This window comes from Bombus bifarius, unplaced genomic scaffold, assembly GCF_011952205.1.
Source record: "Bombus bifarius isolate JDL3187 unplaced genomic scaffold, Bbif_JDL3187 scf7180000007984, whole genome shotgun sequence".
Lineage (NCBI taxonomy): Eukaryota > Metazoa > Arthropoda > Insecta > Hymenoptera > Apidae > Bombus > Bombus bifarius.
In genome coordinates this window covers 5274289-5280519 of record NW_022884367.1, presented here as the reverse complement: position 1 = coordinate 5280519, position 6231 = coordinate 5274289, and positions in this window count along the sequence as shown.

The following is a 6231-nucleotide window of genomic DNA, read 5'->3' as shown; positions in this document are numbered from 1 at the left end:
TATATTACTATAGTAACGCTAATAACCATATAAATACAATTATGTTTCACACAAAGGGATATTTTGAATTGAATAAAAATTTAAATAGTACAACGTATCAAGTAATGGCCGCTTACTTGTCCAAATCAGTCATTACGGAGTAGAAAAATATGTCATATTGACCCAAATTACACCCAGCAGACCTCATAAAGGACACAACCTAACAAACACGAAGATGGTATCCCGCTGGGGGTAGCCACCCACATGATAATCAAACAGTTAAAAAATTCTACCAAATATCCAAATTGGACAAATTGTGAATGAAAAGAATTAAATAAAAAAAAAGTATTGGCCCACATATTCTATGACATCATATTGTCGCATTGTGCCACTTAAAATTTCTTCAGACATTCTTTCTCAACTTTTGAATCATTTATTTTTCCGAGAGCCAAGAAATAACTACATACATATACATATATATCCAAAAGAATACTTTTTCAATGGGAAGAAACGAAATTTAGATGGCAACGATTCAGAATAACGTCTAATTGCACTAATCGTAAGTTATAATTATATTAAAAAGCAGAAATTCATAAAATATCTCTCATTAGAATTACCGATCACAATTTCAGACCGCTTTCTATCCATGCCTCGGTCGTTTCGTATTCTACAGAGTAAAAGATGCAAATTCTAACATGACCTGTTCGTTCAAAGTGGCGTCGCCAGTTTTCTGCTTGCGGCAACGAGTTTCGCTAGGTATTTCGGCCGTATTTTCAATACGTAAACACTGCAGTATTTTCACCAAATGCGAACAAACTTTTTACTTAAGTCGCTTCATTTAGTTGGCCACGGATGGTATATACATTCGTTGGGCAAGTTGCTAGCCGAACTTCCGGCCTTGCTGCATCGAGCCTCTTCTCCCCTTGACCGAAGTAAGGAGTTTCTATTTACTTACGGCCGAAACAGGGTGTTTCAACCAGCCGCGGAAATATATGCTGAACTTAACTTTCTCGATTTTCCTAGATCGTGCGTGACCCATGAAGTTAATACGGATTGATCACCCGTGGAATTTGAGCAATCTTCCGTCCTGCTCGTAATATTCTGGAATTTTCACATTTCATCGTGAACTTTTCCTCTTACTTTGAAACTATAATTTGATGCAAGCAAAAGTGTAATTACGCTAGTAAGGATATAATATAACAGTTTTTTAAAAATTAAAATGATTTCGAAACGAATAAAATGAATGTAGTGACTCGCAAACATATTTATGTATGATAATTGTTTGAAGTTTTATTAGCATAGTGACACACGATTATCATGATTCTGTTGTTTAAGTTTGAAGGAAATTGGTATGAAGATACGAGACACTTATTTCTTACTGAAGAAGATATCTTTTTATAACATAATATGGATGAGAATTGGTTTAATTAAATATATATTAAAGTTTACTAACGTAATAGATAACTTACTGTTGATACACTTTTGTGATTCTACAATTTATGATATTTTACAACATCTAATAGTTAGATAAAATTCACATAAATTCATATAAAATATAATAATAGAATGCAATAAGGCGCCAGTATTAAAATCTCACTTTACGAATTTGAAAACCGTACTAAAACAGGCTTGAGATAAAATAAGAGAGGTAGCTGGCTCGGTAAAAATGTCGTAAAAAACGGAAGCGTGAATATTATATAAAAATATCTACTTATACGTGTTACAATGCATTATAAGCATAATCAATCTTATACGTCTACCTTGATTAAAACATTTCTTCTTATGTATCAGAATTAATCATATACACATTATCAATAAATTTTAAATAATTTATAATATTACGAAATAATATATACGAAAATATCGTATAATATATACGAAATAATATTCCATGTTTATAACTGTACATAATATTCTAAAATTTACCTATTAGTTGTTAACTGTTGAGCCTTTCAAAAGCCACATTCTTCAGAATGTGAAAAGTCACATCTGTATACAACAAAAAACATAAGAAAGTAAGGATGTTACAAACCAATCTTTAAGTTTATCTTCGAAATCGCCATCATTCGCGTTATCTTCTTGCAACGAATCAACTTATCGAAGTAGGTCACTTGTTTCTTAAAAAATGAATATTAATATTATCGACTTGTATAACGAAATTTCGAAATTAATAAAAAAATAAAATCGACCGGTTTATCTTGCAAAAGAACCATACATCCAAACAACCCTCTTTTCGAACACATTCTACAGCATATCCAATCAACTCTATCACCGTGTCGGAATATTATAACCTAATGAAACCTTTGACCCAGTGCTGTATCACCATCGTATTGTTACCAGGTTCCCGCGAAACCGTGTAAAATATTTCGGAAATCCATCGGCATTTCCCGAACGACGCATGGAATCTCCATGGCTGAAGAGACGAGGGTAACGATTCAGAGAAGCGTCGTGCTTGTACACCTCCTTCGCCAAGAACATGCTAGAACAGATCGGGTGAGTCATAGGTCTACGTTGTTCGTACAAGTATGCTCCCATAAATGCCACAACTTTGTTTATTTATGGTTAGGTGTGCCGCGTAACTTACCCGCAACTACTTTTCGCCGATATATTTATTTGTTGTTCGCACAACGTTGGGTAACTGGGACGACTGGCGCGTAGGTTCGGGCTCAAAAGCTGTTATTTACCGAAACCCAATGGCTACAGTCAGGTTACCAGCAGTTTCGCAAGCTGCCTATAAATATGCGTAATGATATGAAATGAAACGTTTCCTTCTGGTCACGCGAGAAATGCTTTTTGTTCCTTTTCTTTCCTCTATTCCCTATCTGCCTATGATTTTCATCTTACACTGTAAACGTATTTCCACCAGTTTTGATATCCCTCGGCGTGACGCCAACTCGAAAAACCAGCGAGAGTATAAATGCACCTTAATCGCGTACTGGAAACTTTAACCCCTTCGTACTTCGAGACCAACCGCAGTTTCTCCTACCGATTTGGCAATGAAACAATACCTTACGATTTAACGTGGACGTTGATTCATTATCTTAGCGAAGAATTAGAGTGGGAACAGTTGCTACCTGTATACAATATGATATAATTTATGCGGCTAACGACGTTAGTAAATTTACAAGTTAAAAATCATAGATCATAGACTGCGGATTTTTATGCCTTTATGAGAAATTTAAGTGTGCAGTATTGTACAAAATGCACAGATATAAAAATATGATATAAAACTACCAAGGCTCTCCTCTTTTAATTATATTCTCAAAAATATAAATTTGCACAAAAATCCGTCGTTGCGTACGGACTTCTCGTTCGTAGTTTTATAATTTTAGACCAAATGGGATAATCAAAGGAGTAATCTATACGAATTATTTTTCTTAAATTTTATCTGCTGTATCATCACTTTGCATCATTATTTATGGAAACCGTTACGTTTATGCAGCAGAGTTTATTAATAAGTTTTATTTTGTGACTTGTGAAATTTCACTAATAATATTAGTTGAATTGTGCGATAGAGCCGAGTTAATGACTTTGGTATTTTTTGAAGCAAACAGGAGGAGAAATGTTGAAATGTGCGGAGCGTAACTCTCATGGATTTAGTTTAAATCTATTATGTATTTACGAAGAAACTATAGATATGATTCTGAATACCTGTTCAAACAATTTTAATATAAATATAATAATAATAATATAACCATTGGATTATTGAAGTACAATCGCCATGAAATGAAGAAAATAGCTCTAAAAATATTTGACAAACGAAAAATAATTTTATACGTTTATAAATTTACAAATATTTATACCTCGAAAATTGCAGTACAAATTTCAAAGTATCTTATAACTTATAAATATACCGCTCCAAATATCCTATACTATGTGAAATGAAGGCACGTATAACATACGGTGTAACATTTGCAATGAAAAATCGAGAATAGTATAGCTATATTATATATATTGTTATATATATACTATATATTCCAGAAACCATTTTATAAAATCGTTATATCGTGTAACAGTTATAAAGAATTGAAATTGGTAGACGTATCGATTCGATAACTTTTTCTGTATCGGTTTTATATGCGGTCTCTATTGATTTCGTATCGGTTCAACTATCTCTCAAACTTTTTCGCTCTAGCTACCTGTGACCATTTTTTACAGTTTAAGAGAATAATTAATACACCGTCGACCATGTTTTAGGCAATGAACCAGTTACATTTTACTTTATAGAACTGAGTAATATTGATTAGAAAACGAAATTGAAATTAATAAACTGATTGCTTCGTTGTTATTAAACTTGAAATAAATCGTGCAGAAGTCTTAAGCAGGAGAAAGGCAAGAAGCCGAGGATGTAATCGTTGTTTAGCCAGCACATTGCACGAGATTATCCACTCGTTATCGCGTTATCCACCATACTTTGATATCGTCACGTTTCTATAGCTAGTTCAACAAGTGAGATGAGCCGAAAAGAAAACCAACCTTTACTGGTTATACGTTATATTTTCCCCATAATATGAATGAAGAAAATATTACGTCGATTAAAATAAAAAATATCTTTTTCAACATTATTTTCATTCTTTTGACATAGTACTAAATTTCATTTAACGCGACTTAGTTATAGTATTATTTAACTTCTTCCCTAATTAACTAACTGTCTAATTAACTCCCTTAGCATCAAATTTTTTAACTTTGAGGAAAAGAGAAATTGCTTTCTGATAATTAGGAATAACAAAAACACATTTTTTCGAACAGTTTTGTGAAGAAGATATAATACACTAAAATTTGAAGTCAGTTTCCCTACAAGAATACATTTATTGTTTAGTTAATTAGCAGCTTATTAAAGTACAATATTGCAACGTCGAGTAGGAAAGAATCAGTGATTTTTATTTTAAAAAGAAGTTCTCTCTGATATAATAATAATTAACAACATGGTGTGTGCAGTGAAAATGACTACACTTGATTGCCTTATTGGTTAAACGCAACAATTAGGCAGAGCAACAAAAGAAGAAGTGAAACAATAACGAGCAACGACTCGATGGAACCGTACTAAGGCAAGAGCATAGGTTAAAAACCTCTTGTGACAAAAAGTAATTAAAACAGGATGTCGCGAATAAGCGAAAGGGCACACAAGAAAAGCTAAGATAAAAGCAGAATTATGGAGGAACGTATAATCGTCGAATGCATATACGTATTTAATTTTTTGTATATTGTTTCCATTTAATTTGTTCGCGTATTATTTACATATACCTTCACGCGCTATTGTATCAATTTGCGTAACTCGCCGATTTAAACGATAAAATAACAATTCTGTATGATTGCCCAACTTAAATCTTTGATATTGAAATTTTATACAAAATATTTCGGAACTATTGATCGATGTGTTGAATTTTGCTTCATTTTTGCAACAATAGAGATTGAAATGGCGCATAAAAATCGCGGATGCCGTGCATCATTTCTATAACATTTCCATAAATTTTTGCGGAGGAAAAAGATTGCAATTGAATTTTTAGCGTAAGATAAAAATTTGTGATCTCCAGCTAGAAGTATTAGGAGTCTCAAATCAAAATTTTGAAACGTACTGACCCTTGAAAATAACAGTAATAATAATAAATTAGTTGGCCGAAAGTGATATTTTATTGCTCAAAGGTTCTGTCTAATTCATTATACAGCAATGAGTAATCTTGTCTCATAATTTAGCAGATTTATTTATCTTCGAACATCGTGAATACAAATTTCATACATCACGATACGTATTCTAATCTATATGTGTACATACTCATAATACCTCATGAATACTAAAATCATATTAAACAAATCCAACAAACGTATAATAAGATTTATAACATAAGGATATTAGATCACTTAGGATTTTCTTAGCTATTTATAAGGTTATATAATATATTTTGTAAGAACAAAACTGACCGAAATAATAAATAGCTTTATAATTTATGAATCATATTTCGTATCTGTATAATGTTTAAATTCAACATTTATAATATAAGATATTAGGCTACTTAAAGTTTTTTAGTTATTTACAATATCATAAAGTATATTTTTTAACAACGAAACTGGTGATATTGTATGACTTTATGAAGCTGTTATTCTAGTTCTCTCTCTAAAACACTTAAATTTAAATAAATTATCTCGGACACCTAACCCTACTGATATGCATATCATAAAATATAATTTTTAGCAATAAAATTAATAAGAATACCAATCGACTTTATGAAGTTTCTATTTTGCTTTCTCTCTCTC